Source organism: Podarcis liolepis, assembly GCF_965112155.1.
Source record: "Podarcis liolepis genome assembly, chromosome: 8".
NCBI lineage: Eukaryota > Metazoa > Chordata > Lepidosauria > Squamata > Lacertidae > Podarcis > Podarcis liolepis.
Window position 1 is genome coordinate 54,301,929 of NC_139560.1, and position 26,770 is coordinate 54,328,698.

Consider the following 26,770-nt stretch of genomic DNA (forward strand, 5'->3'; position numbering starts at 1 on the left):
ACTGAACTAGCCAGCCCCCTGAGATGGGAGGGAGCTCAGCCCTCACTCCCATGCCACCTAAGCCCCAGTGGGTACGGCCAGAGAGGGAATTCCAGCATCTTGGGTTGACCCAGCCACTATCCTTCACAGGAAGGCACAGGGTTTCCAGACTTAAGCCTGCCCATGCCAACAGCCGGGAACCAGGGCATCCTTATGCCCTTTTACTGATGGTCTCCCCAACACCCCTGAGGTGACTCTGGGGGAATCTGAGGATTTGGGATTTAGGGTTGCTTTTTTTAGGAAACCCCCCAAGATTGTTGAGATTTTTCAGTTGACTTGCCTAAGAACCAGGACAATGTGCCGCCTTTGTAATGGTAATGTCCAGGATAATCTGGACGTATGGCAGCCCTAGATTTACTCTTGATAACAAGTGTGGCAGAGAGGGAATCAGAAGCCCTGGGGTAAGGGGTTGTGCTAAAGCAGCTATCCCAGGAGAGGCGGCCTACTGAAATACTTTACATGTTGCAGAAAGTCATCTGCTACATGGAATGAAGCAACATCCATGAAACAAAGCCTTATTTATAGTAGACCAGGCATAAATTCATGCCTTCCTTAAGCCCTTAATGAGATAGGGCCCATTGAAGACATGGTATATGCCTCCTTTGATGTGCCCCATTGGCTTGCTTTCGATCAACTCTTTACAATACAGCAGTTATTCTTGTAATTTGAGCTTATTTCAAATAAATACTGTAAGTGGATTTTGATGACAAATGTATACATAAAAACATTTATTTTTCTCAAAAGCAAACACTCTGCCACCCTTAAAAAATCACTCCTATGATAATTCTCAAGACAGGGCTCCCATACAACATGAGAAAATCTCATGAAAATTACTATGAAATTACTATGAGAATTACTATGAAAATTACATAGTAAAATTCCCTAGAACATAAATTTTACTTTCCTTCCTAGAATTAATGGTGCACAGCTTCCTAGCTATATACTCTTACTACAGTCCATTTTATAAGAATTCTGTCGGGGGAATCATTGCAAAATTAAATTGTCCCTTTACAGAAAACATGTTTTGTGTGAATGAGTCCCAAGAGGAGCTATGGAACTTCAGAATGGAGTACAATATTTCTCTGTTGTTTCCAATTTAATTTGGTTCAGAGTTGCTCAGAGAGAAGAGAATTAGATGAATTTCTAGCAGCTGTTCTGTTTTTCAAAACAGCCATGTATCTAAAAGATGAGATAGTGGTGAAAATAGTTGAGCCAAAAGGAAGCTTAGAGAATGTGGCTATAAGTCCTATCCAGGAGCTATTTGGGGGGATTCCAAAAGTGGTCCCGACACAAAAACATTACATCATAGAAGATATGACACTAACTGTTCATTTTCTATTTTATTACAGTGTTGTATTTTAATTGTTCTTGTAAGCCATCCTGAACAATATGGATGTTCTGGAAGGGCAGGATAGAAATATTTTTTAAAAATATATCATGACCTCAACTAGGACGAAAGGCTGTTTCCCCATCAAAAGGTCAACAAGCATTTAAATCTCTGAAGAAGAGATCCTAAATCTGGGGTGCTGAAATCTGTGGGGAAAAGTAACCAAGAAATTAGTGTGGATAGATTTTGACTCGGTATTAACTTTACATCAGCACTATGAAGATAAATAACAAAATCAGTATTATACTTTTGTTCTCTGTTGTATTTCTTTCCAGTTTTAATATATTCCATACCAAAACACTCACTAATAGTCTGTGATAGAAGAGGAATGTGGAATCGCAAGGGAGAAGTTCTCCATGTTCATAAAAAGTGTTGCAAACTAAAATACTCTTTCATTAGTTTACTAGGGGATAACATGTTCCACAGCATAATGTGAACAAGGTCTGAAAAGATGAAAGCAGAGAAGATAAGAAGGCCTCTAAGCTTTGAGAAGATGAGAAGGAAAATCTAGACATTATGTACAAAGGAGCATTAAGTACCCTCAAGGCAAATCTCCAATATATTTTGGATCAAGAATGAAGTACTTAAATGTATGAATTTCGAACACCACAGGGATGATTTGATTTTAAATATGCCTAAATTAAACTTTTAAAAAATCCTATACATGTTTTCTCAGACTTTCTAACCTTTATATTATATTTTAGGATAATTAGCTGGGGGTTCAGGGACTAAGCCAGAAACAACAGCTAGGGATTTAAAAACTCCCGCTGATTGTAATGGGATTAAAATCTAAATCATCTGATTTATATAAAGGATTTCCATAAATTTTCTAGTTGTGTAAAGCAGCTATCCTCCAAAATTAGATTTAGATAGAAATCAAGCATTAGGATGAATATTTAAAGCAGCATTCTCTGCCTCATTTAAAACCAACTTGCTAAAAACTATGATTACGACACACACAAAATTCAATATTTTAAGAAAGAAAGCTTGCCTTCTCAAGTGGTTACTTCATATCCTTTATCCTGTCTCTATGCTACTTTCTCCCGCATATGATGAGGCAAAGAGGGTACTTGAGATACTAAGAGAACTTTCTTTTCTGAGGGATCTTTTATATATATAATGATTCAATGAAGAACCTCTAAGGAGCTTCCAAGGGGAGCCCTGTGTCTTTCATATTCTAGGAAGCACATTCTAGGAAGCATTTTAGTTCATGTGGTGCACTAGTAAGCAGGAATGTTTTAGGAAGTTGGTTTCTTGGAATTCAGGGTCAAAACTACCCCATTTACTCACCTCTTTATTTATTGAAAGCTTTCGTATAAAATTTCAGGGTGATGTACAACTAATTATGTCACAGTACAAACAATATAAACAAATAAAAAAATGCAGCCATCTCTGATTGGCTCTTAGAAATGTCCCTGAGTTAGAAATGTCCCCCTCTCTAGCCACACCTCTTGATGATGGACACTTCCAACTGTCTGAGCTCTAAAATCATAGCCATTTTACCATAAGTCATCATTTGACTGGTCTCCCAGCAGCAACTTCATCAACAAAGTTTTCTAGCAGACTATACAACAGTCACCATTCTGGGCAGCAGCGGAAAGAAGCAGCCACTCACATCTTCAGTCATTCATCTGAACATACAGGAGTTGAAAGAGTTGGGGGCCCATATAAACAATCCACACTCTCAAAGTTTCTATTCATGCATACTGTCATGAATTGAGTCTGTGAAGGTCTGAAGGGTGTTTCTACACATGTTCAGCTGAACACACTAAGAACCCTTGCAGAATCAGGAATCCTTATCAGGATTCTCAATCACATGGAGACTAAGCTCCTCCAGTTGAACATGCATAGAAATCCCCTTCACAGCTAATTCATGAAGGTCTGAGAAGTATTCCCAAACATGGTCACATTGAGAACAGGGCTTGTGTGCACTCCCAACATGCACTCCACATACTTTTAACCCTTGCATGCTCAGGCAAATGTCAAAAGAGTGCTTGAGTCTTTTGAGTATTGGCACAGCGGAAACAAAAATTATCTTAGAGCAGTCATTGCTTTCATTCACTATTTTCCTATGTGGAAAAGGAAAGGCCTCTTTGTCCCGAAACTGAACTGTTAAGTGAAATATATTTGTCATTTGGATGCCCAGGTCTTCCTCTCTGGCATTTCTAACTCATTGTGCAATTTCGACTAGGTCAAAGATCCATCTGCTCCATCAGTTGGAAGGCAATATCTAATAAGAAACCAAAATCTACTTTGTTGCAATTATATTAACGCATTAAATGTTTCAGGACATTATCCTTTTTAATGGCTAATATTAGTTTAGCAATTAATTCTGGAACATATTTCCAACTTGTACTGTATAGGTGGGAACACATTGCAAGCTGTCAAGCAATCAGTGAGAAGATGACACATCCAACTTTTTAGATTGTTATTTAGTTACTGTTCTGGGTAATACTGTACAAAAAAAACCCAAACCTGTCCCATCTCTTTTCCACTGTTTTCCAACATTTAATATGGGGGAAAATGCATCCTGGTGAAATTATAATGGTGAGGTAAGGAATTTTTTTTTGTCATGCTTGCCTAAATTTTGAGGCGACCAAGGGGTGTTTTCATGCATCCTCTCATTCTTCAAATCATCCTAGAAGTGGTATTTCACATTGCCACTTTCCTGTGTGGCAACACTGCAATTAAAGCCCCAGGAAAGACAACCAAAGAATTCCCTCATGGGGGATTTTTTTTGGGGGGGGGGTTGGAGGAAGTGTGGGCAGCCATGGTTTATTTTGGAACCCTTCACACAACATGGAAAATAGAACGCAAATTTCTATGTGACACAAAGGATATGCAGACTGGTGTCCTTTTTTGTGAGTGGGTCCACAGAATATGTGTATTTAGCCCAGAAAATCTTCCGGCACCTGCTGCACAGCCCTCCTCAGCCTCCACTCTGGCCAGTGTAAACCAGCAGGACTTCGCAATCCACCACTACATTCCACCCACCCCAGAACTATAGAAATACTTGAGTGCACATAGCAGTGAAATATTTGTCTCCTTTCCCTCAGTATACTTTTGACCATCTTCCAGTATAAATCTATACACTTTTCCAACTGCATGTTCAGAATATTTATGCTAATACATTCATATTATTCTACAGTAATAAGTACTGATTACAAAAAAGACCCATAAAATGGACATCATGGATAGATTTTATTATACAGTTAACATCTTTTATCATTTGATGTATATCTTTTTCCTTGGGATTAGTTTTTATGTCTACAGACTTATGCTAAAATTGATGACTATAAGTGGTATAATTTACATGGCTATTGATCTAAATTGAAATCAGATTGTTTCCATCCTTTCCATCTGTTTCAGCCCACACACAGCATTGCTTTCTTGCCTTTTAAATCCTGAGATGGTTAATTTTCAAGAATTCTTAAACAAAACAAAGGTCATGTAAGCAAAAAGCATGCAAGCAAAAAGTGGACGTAACTTTAATAGATATGAACACTATATCTAAACCGTTTAAGCAACCACGGTGCCACAGTTGATGAATGTTTATTGAACATTCACCCTGATTTGTGTGTGAAGAGGTTAAACAATTAGTGTCAAGCAAGAGTTATCCCACACTTTCCAGTGCATTTTCCCAACACTTTCCTTACCAAAAAAAGGGCTCTTTTTAGGGGGAGGGTTTGTTACACTAGAGCTCAAAATCTAATTGTACAACCTGAACTGGTTGATCTATGATTAAAGGCCACTTGGAAATGGTAACAGTCTAGAAGCACCCTGTAGTCATGAGCAGAAGACAAAGACCTGAATGAGCTGGGACCAAGGTATCTCTGAAATCTCAGGAATCACATTCTCTCATGCAAACCCGTTGGAAATCCTGTTTCCAAAGCCTTTGTTGTGATGGATCAGTCCTCCCCAACCTGGTGTCCTCTAGTTGTGTTGAACTTCAGCTCCCATCACCCCTGACTGTTGGAAATGTTTGGCTAGAGCTGATGGGAGCTGCAGTCCAAAATATCTGGAAGGCATCAAGTTGGACAAGGCTGTCAAACAGAATACAAAAAAAAAAAAACCTGCCCTCTTGCAGGTCAAACAATTTGCCATCCTGTTACTGTTGCCTATTTTGACTGGCAACAAAAACATTATTATGTTGTAAGCCAGGCATAGGCAAACTTGGCCCTCCAGATCTTTTGGGACTACAACTCCCATCATCCCTAGCTAACAGGACCAGTGGTCAGGGATGATGGGAGTTGTAGTCCCAAAACATCTGGAGAGCCAAGTTTGCCTATGCCTGGTGTAAGCTGTTGTGGACCAACACTATGCTGAGTGATAACATGTTGCCCCAACTGCATTAGAGTAGAAACATAGGAAGTTGCCTTATATTGAGTCAAATAATTTGTCCATCTAGTTAAATACAGCTTGTACTGACTGGTTGTGGCTCTTCAGGGTTTCAGACCAGCAGCATTCTCAGCTCTGTCTGAAGATAATGGGGATTTAACCTGGGGCATTCTGCATTTAAAATAGATGCTTTGCTATTGAACTACAGCCATTCATGAGCTAGGCTAAGCTACATTGCCAGCTACAAAACCAAAATGGAGGTGTAGGGACAAAATTGAAATGCTTTAGCAACACAAAGGGCTTACTTCAGAGAAACACCTTTAAAATCAAGTGGGCATTTGCTGTCATTTTGTTTGACATGTGGAGTGCAGATGTGGGACAATGCACAGCAAATCTATGCTCATCTTCTCAAAGCCATTGTGCCATTTTGTGCTCTGGACATGGCATAAATAATAAATATTCCTTTTATATTCTTGTATTGGAATATTTATGGCACCATCATTTATACAATCCATATCATTGCCTCAGACAAAATTGCAATAATTGGACTTCTCTGCAAGTTTAAGTGTCAGCCTGGCACTTTTGACTTATTGATGGATCGACTATGCAAATGGTGCTCTCTGGAATAAAAGGAGAATTTGTAATGATGAAGCTAAAAGGAATCTTTTTATAACTTCAAGCAGCCTAAGGCAGTGGTAGCACTTGTCATCTGTCACTCTTGGGACAAGCATTACCAGGAACATTTAGCCACTATACATTTTGAATATGTCAAGGAGAAGTAGGAGTTGAAAGTAGGCAGACTTCAAATTTATCCGTGTTAGTCACTGTAGCTTTTGAGTAAAACAAGCAGCAGAACAGAAAAATTAATGTATAATAAAGCTATTAAGAGTCAATGCCTTTAACCTTTTAAATAGCCGTGGAACATTAAATGTTACCTTTTTTTACCCAAGGCTTGATTAAACACTATTGCTGATGAAATTGTAGGGGAGAGTCTGCCTCAGTAGGAGTATGCAAGGCTTTTTGTCAGCCAGAACATGCCAGAACTCAGTTCCAGCACCTCTCAAGTGGGCGCCATTGCCATTCAATGTGAGTTCTGGCACTTCTTTTTCTAAAAAAAAATAGCTTTGGGTACCAGGTAGAAGACATCATTCATCTAGAAGAGTAGAAATAGGGAATAGAAGGATAACCAGTAGGCAGCCATCTGGATGAACGTAAGCATGTACAGAAAAGTATTTTCATGTCTACAGCATTGGGTTGTTATGTTACTGCTTAGGTAAGAGTAGGGAGAACAGTAGGATCACAAACCCCAAACACAAGCTGGGTGCTGCAGACACATAGTGTTGTACTCATGGAAGTTGTCTCATCATTTTCTCCATTCTCCAAAAGGACTTACTCTCTTTTAACAACAGACAATGCAAGGAATTCTTCTGCTGCACTCATCATATTGATACAGCTTCTTCAGTACCTGATGTTCTATCATCCATCGCCAGCAGTTTCAAGTTATTCCCCTGTGAAAGCTGCTGCCTTATTTATTGTACTAGGATAGAGACTGTGAATTTACTAGCCTGGCAATGAGCATTACTGGGGGTTGGGTGATGTTCCTAAATAATGGTAGAGGACAATTGTTTTGTTTGCAGTAAAGTCTGCACTATCCGAACTGTACTCAGGGGAAAACAGATTTCAAATTAGACTGAAAAAAGTCTTCATAATAATAATACACATCATTCTAAAAATCTAGGATTTGTTGTATTTCATAACATACCTGTAGGTACAATACAGAACATTTGTCTGCCCAATACAGGAGCAATGGAAAGCACAATAAATTGCAGGAAAGGAAGACATTTTCTATTTAAAGGGCAACAAACAGAGTAGCAAGGTTACAGTGCATTTTATAAATTGCAAGTACAGAAAACTAGTTTCCAACTACACTTATAATGCCCTATTCTCATTTTCAGCAACCTGAACATAATATTATGACCTTTTCATTTTGACATTTAAAAAAGCTTAAGCAAACATTACATGTCTACTTCATGTTAGTTTTCAAACTGCCAAGGCTCCAATTTGAACAAGGACATAACTTCTTGGAGTAAAAGAAGTGTGAGTGTGGGTGTGTGCATAATTTCTCTTGTCAAGAAATTATTAGGAGGACATTCAGCTACGTTTTACTCAGGATAGAACCAAACTACTGAAATTAATGAACTCAGGCCCATTAATTTCAGTGGGTCTATTCTGAGTAAAACTCAGTTGAATGCCACCCTTTGATTCCTGATTTGTTCGCTTTTAATGCTCTCACATAATGTAATCTTTAAATCCAGGAGAAGAAATGAATCTTTAAAATCTGAGTTCCAGTTGGAATATTTTCTGTGTTATCAAACAGACAAAAAGGAAGATGTGTATTGCTTAACTCCTCTCCCCATCAAACACGCTACATTTGTATGTTAAAGAAGACCAACTTTAAAAGGGTGCTTACTTTCATATAAAGTAAGTCATATAAAGAAATCTTTGTCATTTTGACTTGAAGACAAGCATTAACAGTGCAATTCTATATATGTCTTCTCAGACATAAGTACTATTGGTTGAAATCCAATGTAATTTAAGTGGGTGTCCACTTGCACAATGGGGCTTCTTCCTCCCCTCACTCTTACAGTTTTCCAAGTTACCCCAAAATGAGCTCTAGGTGACTGGGGGATTTAAAAAACAAACTTACAGGATACTTTCCTTCTTGCCTGCTTTGCTGAGTGGATCTCGAATGTAGCTGGGAAAAGTTAATAGACCTTCGTAGACCCAAAAGGATAAGCCCTCTTCTCAACACAGGCCTCCTTCTCACATAATCCAGTGTAAGTGAAGATCTTTAATTGGAAAATTATCTCCCAATAAAAGGAAAATATTGCGTATAGCTGTCTATAATCTTAAATATTCGAAGGTTTAGTGTATCATTTACGTGCCCTTATGTATTAAAATTGCTGGCCATATAATACCTGTCTAGCCAGTTCATATTCATTAATTTGAAAGTGTTATTCATTTTGTGTAAAAGCGTTATTCACAGAGAAGCAGCTATTTAAATCACAGAAGCTTAAATGGCCAGTGAACTCTTTGCACTACCAAACACTCGAACTTCATTAAAAAATCTTATCATTAAAAAAACCCAATCTAGGATGAACATGGGGTCTTGAAATGAGGAGAAGCTGATGTCAAGGAATTCATCAGAGCAAAAAAATACAAATATGACAACTGTTTCCTGATTTGCAGTTCACATTCCACCAAGGTGTGCGAAACCCAGATTTTCAGATTATTTCAAAAGTGATTATTTACCTGTTGGATGTGTTTGGTGCTCAGAGATAAACTGATCATTTTGGGATATCAGCAGACAGCTTGACACGGCTGTAAAGATTTCCAATGTGCTTGTCTTATCTTATAAATCCTTGTTTAGCAGAACTTCAGGTCAAATGTCCTCATTAAAAAAAAAGCACCCTTCAGTTCCTGTTGAACATTTCCTCAACACCCCGTATTTTTTAAAGGAGTCGATTGCAGCAATCCTGCCACCACATGTGATAGATTAGCTGCTCTTTGTAATTATATCTTATTTCTACTGCTCTCACCACTTGCAGCAATATATTATAGTTCCACTACACTGAGACCAAATGTTAAAGTTGTCCTTTTATTGAAACCCACCACTGTGCTACTTTATGTAGTAAATGCTCGCATTATCCCTTATTTTTATGAGAACACTCCTTAAAGATAACTTTCTTCTACATATTAACTATATTGACTTTTGACAGGCAGGGTACATGTGCACTGTATTGCTTCACCTCAAGCTAAAGGTGATCTGGCAACCTTTTTACCTCCAAAACTTAACAGTTTGCCTACCAAATGTCCTTTAATGACAGCATGGGGAATCTTATTAGAACATTTACATAAGGTTTGGTAGCAGTTTTCTCTCAGGATTATATGGTTCTTTCACAGCCCATAAAATGGTTATCGGCTCAAATCTAAATTCAGACATAAACTCATGCAAGCTCCAAGCTGTGAGTTTCTTCTTCAGCTTACATTCACAGAAAAAGAAGACCACTCAATCTTCTCTATATATTCTTCACCATTTTGTAGTGGCTACCTTCTCCTCACCCCCTCCTACCACCCCATGCTTCAGAATGATGCTAGGGGGACAGTACACTGTAGAGGATATAAAATGGTGGCCAGACTGCCCAACATCAGGAAAAAGAAAAACTATGCTACTGCCGATAGGTCTCCATAAGAGGATATATTAATTACATTTAATTCTCTGCAGACCTATATGTGCGGGTTAGAAAAAAAGAAAAGAAAACCAGCTGGTGCTTGTTTTAAAAAATGCACGGCTTGCATATAAAGAGCCCCAGTAGCAGAGTTTCAATCCCATCATTAAGCAGATTTAGTGAAGCATAGGCATAGGCTTAGGCTTTTAAACCTTTGTTTAATATGTTCCAGCTAACTGAGCCAACTTTGACTCCTTTGACCCCTCCTGCAGAGAAACAGACCACACAACGAAGCAAGTTTAAAATAGACTTTACTTACAGTGATGCATTGTCCTTAGTAGCAATGTTAAAATGCAGGTAAATATTCTTAGTTGAAAAATACAGCCAGGGCAACCTCAGAGGCAGAGAGATGTGTTGAGGCATGTCTGCCTCTGTTGCATGCAGTGTGTGTGTGTGTGTGAGAGAGAGAGAGAGAGAGAGTGAGAGAGAGAGAGAGAGAGAGAGAGAGAGGAACAAGAAACAAGTCTTGCTAACATACTAACTAGCACAGTTAGGTTTGACTGCAAATTTCCCACAACTGCTATCCATAATGCTAAGCCCCAGTTCCAAGAAACTATTGAGGGAGAATTTTTCTTCCCCCAAGAATAAATGTGATACAATTGTTCCCTTCCCCACCATTTCTCTGCAAATAAATGTGGTAGAGAATTTTGAAATGCCATTTATACAAAGCTCTAGATATAGTTTTCCAATTAGCAAAACACAAGACAATAAACCAGTAACATAAATTTATAAGGATTACCATATTTACTCGAGTCTAATGTGCCATCAAATCTAATGTGCACCTGTTTGAAGAACTTTGAAACCAAAAATGTATTTGCTGGTGAATGTAAATATCCCATAGAATCTAATGCACACTTTAATTTTCACAACGTAATTTGGCCAAAAAAGGTGAGCAGTAGATTCAAGTAAATATGGTAATCCTTTTCGCCTATGCAACCCAAAGACAGAAGAAAATAATCTCTATATTGAACCTTACATATATTTCGAAAAGTAATGTAATTAACCAAATCCACTCAACTATCAAGTTCTGTTCTTTAAACTTTGTCAAGTTGATTGCCACCAATTCATTATCATTTTGAGAACTGGCAAGGCCAGATGTTTGGATTAATAACATGACATCCATTCACTGGCTGGTCTACTTAATATATTTTCTCTTTTAAAATTTATACTTGGGCAAGAGTGCAGGAAAGAATTGCATAGAAAAAGTGTTGGAAGCAGTGGTTTTAAGAAATGTCATATTAAACTTTTTACATTACAGTTTTAAAGTGGTGAAGTGATTGCAAGTACAAAAATGAAAAGAAAAAGAAGAATCTATGAAATAAGACGTAGGAAGTCGAACTTTACAATAAAAATAGAATATGCCCAGGCTTTGTACTTTTAAGTCAGTGTGCTTTAAAAGCATCAATATAATTACCTGTTTTATGGGAATCGTGCTTGCTTTGTGCTAGAAAACTGCTCTTATCTAGCAATCAGCCACAGAAAAATGAAAAAAACTCAACGAACAACTATTGCGCTTTAGGAATTAGCAATGACTCTGGCTGGGTGAAAAGGAATCATAACAACTTTATATCACATGGAGGTACAAAATGTCAATACTAAAAGATTGTTAAAGCCATGAGTGGAAATTAAGCTGCATCTTACCTGACATCTCTTATCAAACACTGGGGGGGGGGGGGGGGACCCTGACCCAGAAAATCCCTGTTTCAACTGCAGAACATATTTGATGCAGCATATTTCCTTATTTGCTTCTCAAGGTTAAGAAACAATGTTAGTAGCCTCCTTAGCATTCTAAAAAATTAAGGGTCATCGCTGTCAAAAACATGCTGAGGTCCAGAACTAACATCCCACTACTGCCACCCTGCTCTATCACTGAGACCTCCAGAGCCATGATGTGGTATTGCTGCTGCTTGCTGCTACTGCCTGTCACTCATCTCATCCTGTCCCCCCTGCAAATGTGTTTAAGCAGTGGTGCTCATTATGGGAGATGAACCAGTGTTCAGCTCCTTTTATCAGCACACTTCCAATAATTAGCACTAGCACAAGGTGATACTTTCCTCCCTCTGTGTACAACTCATGCCATCCTCACATCTGCTTTGGAAGGTGGGGGTACGGGGGGTACGGGGACTCAAGAACGGATTGAGGGGGTGTACAGGAGGGGAGAGTAGGAGAATGTTCCATTTCACAGGGAGAAATCCTTGTGCTGACAGAACATTCTGCTTAATGCCACTACAACTCTTAGTGCTCAATGTCAAGACTTTGCTCCCAGCTGTAGTCAACAATAAGGGAAGAGAAGACTCCCTGGAAAAGACCCTGATGTTGGGAAAGATGGAGGGCACAAAGAGAAGGGGATGACTGAGGACGAGATGGTTGGACAGTGTTCTCGAAGCTACCAGCATGAGTTTGACCAAACTGCAGGAGGCAGTGGAAGACAGGAGTGCCTGGTGTGCTCTGGTCCATGGGGTCACGAAGAGTCAGACACGACTAAACGACTAAACAACAACAACCCCCACACAGTCTCTTTTACCATGTCATAATTTGTGTCATCGTACCCAGCTCCTTCAACACCCCCAATTTATTAACTTTGCTCATAACTAGACAGGACCTATAGCCAAAACACACTTTTTCGAGGTATTTACACAACAGAGTGATGACAAGCTTAAAGGCAACCCAACAGATTTTTACTTCTCATCATTTGGATAGGATCCAACCTCCTTTGCATGGCTCCATAAAATGTACACCAAGCACGAAGGAATCCGGCTGAGAACAGATGCGCCATGTGGATCAAGCTCAGCTGACATCATTCCAAGCCCAAGACTTTAATAAAATGGCCATTATGGAAGACAGAGTTAATTAAAACATCTCCAAAGAATCCAATGCATTTAAAAGGCTTTTGTCAAAATTTTAAAGGTGTTGGATCGTCTTCCACATTTCAGCTCCTTGCCTCTGCTCTTGGCAGTGCTGTGACTTTCAACCACAGAAAGGTCATAGTTAATTGTAACTTCAGGGAACATTGTACCTTAATTGCATTACTTAGCATATCACTTCCCAATATCCAGATGCAGTCAGGAGAAGTTCAGCATCAGGTAAAATCGATAGAAATTTAAGTAAACTTCGGCCACTTAGGTATTTGTATTTGAATGTACCACTCGAAATAAACATGAAGAGTTACCTTCCAGCGTTGCTCTCAAGATGATATTAATGCTGAAAGCAGGGTTAGCCAAGGGGTTGCCCTCCAGATGTTCCACAGCATGGCTGATGGGAGCTGTAGTCCAGCAACACCTGGAAAGTAGATTCAAGCACATGAAGTCTTCTCACATTAGCCATAGCCACGTGTGTTTTGGGGGTAAAGTAATCATGTTACCAGGAGCCCCTCCTCCTCATTGTTTTACTTGCCTTCCATGGGTTGTTGAGTGACTGTGTGAAGCACACAGCCTTCTGTATCCACAGAGACTTCCCATGTGGTTTAATGCCTGTTTTTTTTCCCCCATTCTAAAACTCATAGGGAGCTTCCATGAATACTGGAGGCTTCCTGCTTCACACAGCCAGCCTCCAACTCATAGAAGACAGGTTGAATAACAAGGGGGGGGGGTTGGAGCCAGAGTACTCTGTCCTGGTTCCCACTCACAGATTTGGTACTCAGCTGTTAAGATTAAAAGCTTTATTCCAAGATTCACTACTATTCCCATATATAAGTTTGATTATAGAAGTCCATGGCTAGGTATTATCTGAGACCCAACATTTGAAATGGCCCCTGTGCCCACCCTACTCGACAGGAGAGCTCATTCATTCACACAGTTGGCACCCCAAGACTCAGGGCTGGGTAGGCAAGCAAGCAGTCCTCTGAGTAGGCTGAGCGTACAAAGTCTCTTTGTGCTGGCAGAGTCGCCTCTTGGTCCTTGGTGACAGAGACAGATGTCTGGGCTGGCTCTCTGTCATATTGGCCCCTGTGCCTTCCCTGAAGGGAGTGGCTCTTTGCTGGCAGGAGGCAGCACCAATTGTAGTGCCAGAGTTGCAACAACCAGCTAAGATGCTATACCCAGCATATCCAATGGCACTCTTGACAACCCACTCAGCCTTTCTACGACGCTCCTGACATGCTCATCCTCCTTGAAAACAGAATGTCCGAATGGAGTTGTTAAATCTACGTAGATGAGCGCCGCAACCCCAGAATCGGCCACGACTGGACCTAATGGTCAGGGGTCCCTTTACCTTTACTCCTTATATTTAAAATTGTCTTTAGACACAGGGTGGATCTCTACTGACAGGAAAACAGAAAGACGGCCAATATTTTGAGGCCATGATGTAGTGGACTCTTTTTAAAAGAGATTGAGCACATGACATAATGGGTTCCATGCTGAGAACTTTTTTTTTTTTTTTTTACAAATAAAATGAGTTGGCCTAAAATAATGCCACTGCAGAAGCAATCATATGCAAGGGCTTTCTGAACAATATAACTTTGCATGGTTCCCAGTTTTCTGCAATTCCAAAATGGAAACAAAAAAGAAACCCCACTGTGAAGTTCGAGTAAATATTAGCCATTTGATCGACCCACAGGTGCAATTCTGATGTAAGTTCTAAGATGTAACTGTCTACCCAAGACTATATAAATCATGGAGAAGTGGTGAAGAGCATTAACTGTGGAGCAGTCTGGAGACTATATATTATTTCAGTTGCATCATCTAAAACACCAGCACACGCACACCACTTGTAGTCAAATATATGTACTCCAAATTTCATTTTAAACCAGGATCTGCCCACAAACAGCATTGTGGTATGGGTGGGTAGTGTTGGACTTGGCCAAGGAAATCAACTAGGTTGTTATTGGCAAGATAATATATCCTAGTGTAACTCTATTTACAGTAGACTACCCACATAGGCCACTCTGAAGTTCTTGATGGAGAACTAAAAAGTATGATAGACAGAAATAAAGATGAGAACTCTTTGTTGGTCCTCAGGACACTGCTGTTTTGTTAGAAGATGTGCAAATTTCACACTGGGAAACCCTTACGGCAGTTCAATGTTCACATAAATTAATCTGGAAAACAAATTAGTTAATGTCTCCCCCATTATTCTTGCTATTTTTAAAGCAGCATGCTTTGCCTAGATCAGGCATAGGCAAACTCGGTCCTCCAGATGTTTTGGGACTACAACTCCCATCATCCCTAGCTAACAGGGGTGATGGGAATTGTAGTCTCAAAACATCTGGAGGGCCGAGTTTGCCTATGCCTGGCCTAGATGCCCTGCCTCTCATGTAAGGGAGAGGGGCACAGTGGATTTCTGCATAATATGAGGAGATAGGTATGACACATGGCTTAAACAGAAAAACGTGGATTTTTTTAAAAAGAAAGAATGACACCATACCTCAACCCCTGAGAATGGACTGAAGACAAGTGCTAAGCATGGATTCTGATCTGCAAGTTGATGGGAAACCCAGCCAGATGGGTGGGGTATAAATAATGAAATTATTTATTATTTATTTAAGAAGAAAGGAAGAGTCTTGCTGGATCAAGCCAAAGGCCCATCTAGTCTACCATTCTGTTCTCACAACCTCCATGAGCAGCCTCCGTGTTCTGCTTTTACATATTCTACTAATACATAATTTCTAAATGCTATGCAATCAAGGGCACCAAAAAGATATTTAAACTATGTATTAATCCTCTTTCCCTTTCCCTTTGGGGAGACATCAGTCTGTTATCTATGTTGTTTGTTCTGCACCAGTTCATTTCTCTATTGTTACATTCCTGTTCCTCCTCTGAAAGTTTGCTGTGCGTTGTTAACACAATTTCTCTCTCTTTCTTTTTTTAAAAAAATACCCAATAGGGAGCTTTCCAGATGGGTTCCAGTGTCCTCTCCTCCTATTTCAAAGTCACCCAACTGGACACCCTTTGCATTATTCTGATAGATCTTGATTTGTCAGTTTGATCAAGCTGTTGCTTGCAGGTGCATGCTATTAGTGCATCTTAATTGTCATTTCATGATCAAACTTCAACCGTGCTCTTTTCTTTGATATTTCAGAAGACACATACTATGAAGAGATGGTACACTACCTTACATAACCACTGCAATATTCAATAAATATATTCCACCTAAACAGTAATTGCTGTATGCCATTAGATTCACTATAGAATACAGTGGGTACAGATATGAAAAGCAGGTGTAAGGAAAGACTTGAACGCTATTCCCACAGTGAGAAAGTAGACCTTATTCACCACCACCATGTTAAACAGTGGAGAATCTGGTAATGTCCAAAACTGTATCACAAACATTCTGAAAATTAGAAAATAGCAATGGTCCAAGAGGCAAGATTATGTTGGGGGGAAAGTTTCAGGTGAATATAAAGCTGTTGCATTGATAAATAAAATGTGGCTGCAACTTTTCATCATCAGAGGCCCTTTCACTGAGGTCCAGAGCCAAGGGCCTTCTGGTGGTTCCCTCACTGCGAGAAGTGAGGTTACAGGGAACCAGGCAGAGGGCCTTCTTGGTAGTGGAACCCACCCTGTGGAACGCCCTCCCATCTGATGTCAAGGAAATAAACAACTATCCGACTTTTAGAAGACATCTGAAGGCAGCCCTCTTTAGGGAAGTTTTAATGTTTGAAGTTTTATTCTGTTTTTAAAGTTCTGTTGAAAGCCGCCCAGAGTGGATGGGGAGAAATAATAAAATTAATAATAATAATAGTAGTAGTAGTAGTAGTAATAATAATAGTAATAATTATTATTATTATTCATGTGCTTCATCCACAAGAGTTCCTGAGGGCAGAAACATAAGAACAGGCCTTTTCTGTGGTGGCTCCCCACTTCTTGCTCTCCTCAGGGAATCTCACCTGACGCATTCACTACATATCTTTAAGTAACAGGCAAAAACATTCCTCTTCTTCTGGGCCTTTGGCTTATTAAACAATCTATGGCCTTTTACACTGTGGAGAAGTATTCTTTGTATTTTTATATTGTAAATTTCCCTGTGATCTTCAGATGTTTGTAACAACAACAACAACAACAACAACAACAACAACAACATAATAATAATAATAATAATAATAATAATAATAATAATAATAATAATAATACACTTGTACCTCGGGTTACAAACACTTTGGGTTACAAACGCTTCGGGTTACAGACTCCGCTAACCCGGAAGTAGTACCTCGGGTTAAGAACTTTACCTCAGGATCAGAACAGAAATCGCGCAGCGGCAGTGGGAGGCCCCATTAGCTAAAGCGGTACCTCAGGTTAAGAACGGTTTCAGGTTAAAAACAGACCTCCGGAACAAATTAAGTTTGTAACCAGAGGTACCACTGTAATAACTTAAAATAATCAATGTTACATAATGGAATCTAATAGGTTTACAGAGCAGGAAATAAGTAGCCCACACTGAATTTCAGCCTACTCCTTCCTTATCACAAGTGTTTTAACCAATGAACTTGCTTGCTGTTATGACATTTAGGGATATCTTTTTTAAAGATTAGTAAACTGCTCATTCAAACCCTTTAGAAAATAATAACACTAGTGCTGAATGATTATCTTTAAAAAGTGTGAATAAGATGCAATGATACTATAATACATTATGACTCAGACACTGTTGTGAGTCATGGCTACAGTTGCAAAAGGACAATTACTGCATGGTTTCCCCATAAAAATAAAAAGAAAGCCTTGCACAGCATAGAAACAAATAAAAATGAGCTGTATTTAGTCCAATTATCTTGAGTGCGCTCTTCCTGTGTAGGTGACATTTGTTCTTAAATTCAGTGCAGCTTTTATTTCATGCATTTTTTCGTGTGTCATTCTCTCTGCTGGTTAAATAAGGACCTTGGTTGGAGTTAATGTCAGAAACCCAAACTACAACTATCAAGGACACAGTGTCTCTAGCATTCATTCTAATGATAAAACAGAGGCTAACATCTCATTGGAGCCCAATTCAAGATATTCCAGTGAGTTTCTTCTTTCTCCCAAACACATTTTTAAAGAAATCTGGGATGGCTTGGGTATTAGCATGCACATCTCAATTCTCAGAAATCCCTAGGATTGGTTGACCACCTATGTCACATTGGCAGGTAGAGAAGGAGGTTGGGGTTAACACTGATGGCTTTTAATACTCAGAACATGTTTTATTAAACCCCTGGTGTTTAAAAGCCACTGTGAAGCTCAGCAGAAGGACACTGAAAAAGGAAAGGAAAGCATAACTACATTTGTATCCTGGGCTAACTTTTGTAAGGATTTCCAGGAAGATTATCCTACTGTATTCTCACAACAGATCCGAGAGATTGATAGTGATGAGTTCGTGTGAAAGAGGGATTGGTCCAAGGTCACCAAATGAGCCTCATGGCAGAGCAGGAATTTGGTCCACTTCCAGAATTTTATCTACTACAACACTGTGATTTATTTCCCACCTAAATGTGGATGAAACCACTTACTTCTGTGGACCTCCTACCACTGCAGAGTCAGATTTACATTTCTTATAACCAGTAATGCAATCCTATACAGCTCCCGCTGCCCCAGCTTTTAGCAGCCCTTTATCCCAGGTAATAATCCCTGGACCTAATGGTCAGGGGTCCCTTTACCTTTAATCCCAGGTAACCATGTACAGTGGTACCTCAGGTTACATATGCTTCAGGTTACAGACTCTGCTAACCCAGAAATAGTGCTTCAGGTTAAGAACTCTGCTTCAGGATAAGAACAGAAATCATGCTCCGGTGGCGCGGCGGCAGCAGGAGGCCCCATTATCTAAAGTGGTGCTTCAGGTTAAGAACAGTTTCAGGTTAAGAATGGACCTCCAGAACGAATTAAGTACTTAACCTGAGGTACCACTGTATAGGATTACAGCCAAAGTTAACAAAACGAGGCTCAGACTGGGAAACTTTTGAATACTGGATGTACCTGTTGTTGTTGTTGTATGAATCCATCTGTTTCAGGAGACAATGGAGGGGTGCACTGTTGTATGAATCCGTCTGTTTCAGGAGACAATGGAGGGGTGTGCCTTTGGAAGCAAAGTCAAAGCACTGGAGAGTTACAGTGCCTGCTGTAGCGACCAATACAGGAGAGACATGTTTTGTTGCAGCTGAGGCAGATGAAAGCATCCAGTTATGCTGCTGCAGATGCACCATGGCATTTCTTCTCACTGCACTCCTCCCAGTGATCATTCTTCCTATGTTCACTGTTGTGGATGAACAACCTGTTTCCAAGCAAAAAAGGTAGGGTAGCATAATGGTTAATTCCAGCAGGGGAAGGTGAGATTTCACTGACCTTATCAAAGAATATAGGTCTTGCTTTGTGACACTTGACCAAATTCCTACTCAAGTTCTTTAATCCTTTCTGTCTCCCATAAAATATGCCTGAGCATGCAAAATTTCTTTTTAAAGGAATGTGATGGTATAGCAGGGTTATCATTAAAATACTGTACTTTGCCCCCAGGTGGAGTCCATCTCTTGACTTCACAAAAGTTAGACAGGGAAAGTCAACTTGTTCCCTTTTGGAGGTTCAGAAGGAAGGATGGACATTTCTCATTGCAGGTCTTCAAATAAGAAGTAGAGTAATAAAGTGAGCAGAACATGCTGGAGGCAGGTATAAAGGGAAACTATTCCTTTCATGCCCTGCTTATAAGTTTCCAGAGACATCTGATTGGCTACCTTTGGAAATAAAATGGTGGACCAGTCGGATCTCTCTCTAATTCAGCAGGGCAATTCTTGTGGGCATAAACATTTTAATGAAGTCTCAGTGTCAGCTCCAGGCCACTTTCAGGGGCCCCTGAGCAATTCCCGATCAGGCATTCCCCTCTTTCAGGGTCAGCTGCCTGTCACTGGGAGCCTTCCTCACGCCCACCACTTTGAGCTTTTGCCAGATAAAAAGGAATCCGTGAGCAGTTAGGTGGTAGCAGCTGTTGCTTTTCCAACTGCTGCTGTCATTCACCTTCTCACCTCTTCTGGACCAGAGGAAAGGGGAGAATGAGCAAGCAGGTGGCAGTGGTGAGGATGGTAAGGAGTGGGAATACAGGTGCAGGGCACTCTTCATGGTGGCCCTCTGCTGGGACATAGGCAGGTGCTGACCCCCAACACCAGTCCTCTGTAATATAACTGGGGAAAGCAAAGGCATTTGAAAACTTCTGGACAGAAAAATACTGCATCTGCAATGCCACCTGCTACTTATGCAGTCAAATAATATACAGAGTAGCTAAGGAAAAATGACTGTGGAGATCAAGAAAGCAGTAGTTGAGAAGAAACAAAGACTAGCTCAGATTATAGTGAGCTGATGGAGATCACATGATAGGGTGAGGGGGAAAGTCCATGCACCTCCACATGATAAATTGAACCTGAGCAGAGGGTTCACTCTGAGCAAGATCAAGGTTCAATAGGAATATTTTCCCCAGTCCTACTAGCACTATAGATCTTCAAAGAACACAGCATCAATATTGATAAGTTCCCACCACAGCGCTTCAAAACTTTTCTCGTTTCTATTTTATTTCAGAGAACAAAAAGAGAGGGAAAGCTAACTATAATATCAACATGCCAAGAACTGCTCCACCTACTAAGAAAAAGGTGCCATTGCCATGGGGAGGGATGTTATTGCTCAATTGCACTAAGTAAGGTTTACAAGGTGGATTTACAAGTGAGAATGTATTACATTTCTATCCTGCCTTTCCTCCAAAGACCACAAAGCAGTGTGCATGGTTTTCCTCAATTTTATTCTTGCAGCAATCCTATGAGCTGGGTTAGACGTAAAGATAACTAGCCCAAGGTCTCCAGGTAAGCTTTGCCAGGAAACTAATGTCGGGATTTGAGCCTATGCCTTCCCAGTCCTAGTCCAACAGTCTTAACCACTTCTTCTTGCTGACTCTTGCTTTAGACATACCTTAGGGTGCTTTCATAGAATCTTAAAAAATAGGATCCTGTTGACTCTGCCCACTAGCCAATAATGAAAACACTGGAATCACCACTCAAAGTGTTCTTCCCTGGCACATCAAACCTCAAAGTCTTATGCTACTTGTATCTCAAGCATAATACAGTGGTACCGCTGGTTAAGAACTTAATTTGTTCCGGAGGTCTGTTCTTAACCTGAAACCATTCTTAACCTGAGGTACCACTTTAGCTAATGGGGCCTCCCGCCGCCGCCACTGCACGATTTCTGTTCTCATCCTGAGGTAAAGTTCTTAACCCGAGGTACTACTTCCGGGTTTGCAGAGTTTGTAACCTGAAGCGTTTGTAACCCGAGGAACCACTGTACCTGAACTATTTCCAGGGTGACCTAAAATCTGGAAATTCAGATGCATCAAACTATATATCAGGTTGGCACTATTTTGAGTTAAATCACATAATGGTTGTGCAAGTGCAACTGATTTGGTTTTCTTGTGCAGCTAGTTTAAAAAACCGAAAAAACTGGACTATTTGTCATAAGGAAAATGATCAGAAAATGTACTAGAAATGGTGGGGGGGATGAATGAATTCCTAGGCTCTACAAATAACCCAGAGATGCATTTTAAATAAAAGGACATTCTACTCATGTAAAAACACGATGATTTCTGGACCATCCATGGGCCAGATTTAGAAGGTGATTGGGCCGGATCCAGCCCCCAGGCCTTAGTTTGCCTACCCATGGTTTAATGTAACATCATCTACCTCCCCATTAAAAAAAAAACAGAACAAATGATCAGTAAGTAGACAGGATCCCCTAACCCCCTTGCCCACAATCCATTGAAGCAGCAGTCAAGTGTTCAATTTAAGATAGAAACCAGATAATGCAACCCTAAACCCAAGAGTATATGTATTTTAACGAAGACATCACTCATTATCTGTTAAACCTTCCCCTTATATATAGATCCAGGAGATTGCTTTCTGAAACCTTTGTTTGCACAAGCAGGTACAACTCGGCAGAAATGGCTGTTTCTTTTGAGAGACAATAATAGCTTTGTAAAACATAGAGTGACCCTCTAGGCACTGGGTGGGGAAAAAACCCACACAGGAAAAATGAGTTAAATAAATTCACTGTAAATTGTTTTGGTGATTCGGAGGTTTAATCTGAAATCAAGCTGGATTTGAGCTTGTTTGTGTATCTGGAGTATGATTGGTGTTCAGCAGGTATTATCTGTCACTATTTATATTGATGATAAAGTTTTAAATAGGCTTATGATTAACGTGTTGCTTTATTTTGTTAGTCACCCTGTGCTCCTTTTTTGGAGGGAGAGAAGGAAAGATATGACGACAAATAAGTAAATATAAATAATATTTTGCTTGAAGTCAACCTTGCCAACACACTTTTTCTTCACTCCATTGCTGTGAGTCGATGTTCATGCTTCTGCACATTGTAAGACCATTTTTTCAACCCTGGCTTGAAAAGACAACGCCTAAATCAGCAGTGCTTCGTTGATACCAGTTGAGAGCTTTAGGATACTAACCAGCAGAGTCCAGATCTGCTGAATGGAAAAGGTCAGAATGAGGTGGAGATGTCACCCCACTGGGAAGAGTGTCACATCCAACAGAGATCCAGTGCATGATCTTATAATTTATATACATTTTGTTACTTGTAAATGTTCACTCAAAACCTGCTAATGAGTTCAGTAAAGAGTCTATGCTTTTCCTTTGGCAAATCTTGCCCTAAATTTCCTAACATTTTTTTTGTTTTGTTTTGTTTTAACAAAAGTTATCTGAAACATTTTTTCATTTCATTATGTATCATTTCCCAATAATTTTTAACTATTTTACAATTCCATCATAGATGATAAAAAGTGCTATCCTTCTCGTTACATTGCCAACATTTATTGGAGCTTAATCTATACATTTTGGCCATTTTCATTGGTGTGATGTACCAACAAAAAAAAGGAACATATTGACCCTCTACACCTCTTGCTCTGGCTGGTGCAAGAAGACAAGTTGTGGATCAGGCTCCTTATGCTATGGCTGGGTGTGATGTGATTGGCTACATAATACTAAGTGCAGGGGGTAGTCTTTGGTCTTTCAAATTTCAGCCGCGCTCTGTGAGGGGCAAAAATTCAGTGTGTGCTCACCCCCACCTCTGACCTTCCATTCTGCTGAATTTACTCTGTCATAGCAGTGATGCCTTGTGACACCCCCTAGGCTCGGCACCCAGTGCAGAGGAACCAATCACGCTGCCCTAAGTGCTTCAATGTGTGATTATCCCTGGCCACACACGAGCTGTCATTATTCCTATCATTTCCCCCTTGGTGGGGCTCAAACCTGCCCTACTTGTTTCCCAGTCTAGTGCTCATCCCTTTCCCTCCCTGGGAAAGACATATCCCACCCATATGGGTATTGTTCCCCCAGAAAGATTTAAACCCTTTTCCCAGCAAACCTCCTTCCTTCCATTCTTTCTTGGTATGTATGCCCTGGTGATGGCAGCCCTTTACTCCAGACAGCCCTACCAGTTAATGGATGCAATTACACACACCACACACACCCCAACATTGTCTTCCCTCTCCTTAGCTGCAGAATGACTCCACATGCTGACGAAGCCACTTGTACAGTGAGGGCTACAAAGGACCTCTGTAGAGAACAGAGAAATCAGTGGTCATCAGCATTCCAGACTTCTGGAACTGCTGTTGCTGCCACCTTCACTTCCTTTTTGTCCCCTCCAGTCACCAAAATGACTGCTCGGTTTTGTAGCCTAAAAACAGTGGGCGTGGCACTGAAATTGAGAGATTTTCTTTTTCTTAGTCCTGTTACAGGCACCACAATCAGTTGCTCATGGGGGGGGGTGTCACTCTTTCCAGTGGACCACTCTTAAGCTGAAATACCTCTTTGGATCCCAGCCGCCATTTGTAATTAAAAGGAATATTTCCCCTTCTTTGCAGAGATGTAGCCTCAGTGATGAGACATCTTGAAATATCTTCATTTGAATGTAAGAGGAGGAGGCTTCATCATTCAACTATAAGAGACTTTTGTCTCCATCTGATCAGGAGCATCAATAATCCAGAGCCTCTAATCAAAGTCAGTGTGAGAAGAAACTGTTTCTTTTCATTTAACAGCATGCCTATTCCTGCAGATTTGTCACATTCATGCCTTTTCATTATAGCTGCATAAAGACCTAGCGTCAAGCCATAATAATGGGCACTGCATATGACAGAGGAATAAAGGAAAAGGAAAATCTACGTGATTTCTCTGAAACCTGAAGTGTCTGCTCGGTTAGAATGTCAAGAAATGTGGCCCAAACGATCTGAGAGCCATTTCATCTCGCACTCTCTTGTCTTCCATCCTGCTACAAGCCATGGTTTCCATAGAAGCACCAGCCCTTATTTGACATGGTTATACAGAGTCGATTAAAGCAGAAGCACTGGAATATTTATACCTTTGGATTTAAGCCATATAGGTTAGCTAAAGGTGCAGGAGCTCCACTTCGAGAGCAGATTCCCCTGCAGCTCTTGTGATGCTAATCTGAAAACGAGAATAATCTGGTTGGCTGGCTCTGCTTTTCCCTGGATGCCATCACTTTTGCGGCCGAGCTAGGTGTGCCGTTTGCTCTGCATGGATACACAGGAACATAGAAAGCTGCCTTATACTAAGTCAGACCATTGCCCATGTAGCTCAGTTTGATTGGCAGCTACTCCCCAGGGCTTCAGGCAAGAGTCTCTCTCAACCTTACCTGGAGATGGCAGGCATTGAACCTGGGACTTTCTACAAGCAAAGCAGATTATCTCCCACTGAGCTATGGCCCCATTCTCAGTCCTTACTAAATTTGGGGTTATAAAGGTGGGGTAAGGGTGCTTGAGTAGTCCATGCCCACAGCCATAGCACGTTCAAACTGACTGAGAGGCAACAGAAAGACAGTGGGACCACCACAATACATGAGCCTAGAAAAAGAAGGCCACTTTGCAGGTGTTTTCTTCTTTAATACTCTCAAACTTTTTTTTGTGGAGGCCACCATTACTCACCCTCCCACACCCAATGCCCAGGAAGGTCTGGGGCATTCTGGAGGATGGAAAACAGTGTTTGGGCTGCCAACATAGAAAAAAATAGGGAGGAAAGACTGTGAAAGTGGTAAGCCTCCATCCTTGGAACCTGTGGAGAAATTTCTCACTCTCCACCAAAGAAATTCAGTCCCTTAACTTCTCTGCCCACAAATACGGTGGAAAAAAATTAGAGGCCACTTATGCACTGCTCTAGTGGGGATACAATACCTTGTTACAGGTCTAATTTTATGTATCATCTTTTAAGTATTTCACACAAGGCGCAAAAATGCCTTGGGCAACCTTGGCATAAATCTCCCCAAAGAACCAGCCTGTATTTCATTTAAAGCCCCTTGTTCTTCATCCAGTGCTTATTTATAACTTGGGGGTGGCTGTTATGATAATGCCCAGAGCCTGTGCACAGACAATTTCCACAGAGAACTGTTATCCACTGAACCAATCTGTGTGTTGTCTCGCAACTGCTTCATCTATTTAAAAGCGTCAAACTACATTTTATCAGCCTTATTAGATGTGCCCCTGGCATCACTTACATTTGGACACTGAGGCATTTGAATTCTTGAGCGCAGTTGTTTCAGAGGGTGCCTTTTAACATTTTCAGTTTTATGGATGAATGGTCACTGTATATTAAGGTTTCGAGCCTGTTATTCATCCATGATTAGATTGGCACAAACTCCCCACAAGTAAAATGGAATCACTTGAAAATGAGAATTCCCTTCAGGGCAGACAAGGATGCAGTGAAACGGCAGGATATCCAGGCATTGCATTATTTCCCTGCAGGGTTTTTGATGTTGTTGTTGATACCGCAAGGTGCCCACACTGCTTTCTAAAACAACATGCTCAGCTGTGGCCAGTGCAATTAACTTAGCAATAGCTTCCATTAGGATTTCTGCTCTTTCATTTACAACCAGAAATGAATTGTGTGTTTTCATCAAAGCTTTGTTGTTTTTACTATTATTATTCCATACCAATGAAGCAGTAGAATATAAGGTGCTACATGAAAATATTTCTTAACTACTTAAGAAGATTAAATTTGAGTTTCGCTGTGCCTTGATTGTATGACTGATTGGAATGTTTTGATTTCAATTAATAGGAGTTCTCACACAAATCATTATTGTGCCTTAAGGCTGTTTGTATCTGTGTGTGTCTCTATTTGCAGGAAAAAAGTAATTATGCTATGGAATCCTAAGCAATTCAGTTTGAATGTGCATGTAACCACCCCTACTGCTTTAGAACTGCAAGTTACTTATCAGACCTGTCTGGCATCTCATTGTGGTTTCCCACATCCATGTTGTTTTTACAGTTCATCTTCCTAGTGAATATTTCATGTGTTAAATCAGCAAAACAATTTATTCAATATATATCACACAGTGTCTGGAATGATTGCTCAGTCCTGACCCTACATTAAGCGAGAGGCATCTCTTTTCAAGCCCCACAGTATCAAGTCTGGACACACGCACTTTGCTATTCGACACAGGCAGGCAAAACAATTAACAAGGACTGATAGCATTAATTAGCGTGATTAATGTTTAGGAGCTTTCTTCTGAAAAGGAGAGCCGTGAGGAAACCTGGCTACATAAAGAAAAAGTCCACCAACCCGAGAAGAGGCAGAGAAAATACCATCAGAGGGATCAGAGCACAATACATTTACAGGCCTCAGGGTTGATGGGATACATGGACTGTTTTGACACCAAGCAAGAGATCCTCCCCTGAAGCTATACCCTCGACCCCTGATGATTCACGCTACTCTGGGAACACATTTCAATACAGTCATACCCTGATCGTCAAACACCCTGAAACTCATACGTTTTGG

General features: G+C 40.4%; 1 long non-coding RNA gene across 1 annotated transcript; it reads right to left on the reverse strand.

Annotated features, from left to right (window-relative positions):
- Nucleotides 1-4,772: 4,772 nt before the first annotated feature.
- LOC310714034 lies at nucleotides 4,773-26,770 on the reverse strand. Its single transcript, XR_014529538.1, has 3 exons — nucleotides 26,734-26,770; nucleotides 13,223-13,332; nucleotides 4,773-4,855 (listed from the first exon to the last, which is right to left on the reverse strand). It is a non-coding gene; the product is annotated as an uncharacterized lncRNA (long non-coding RNA).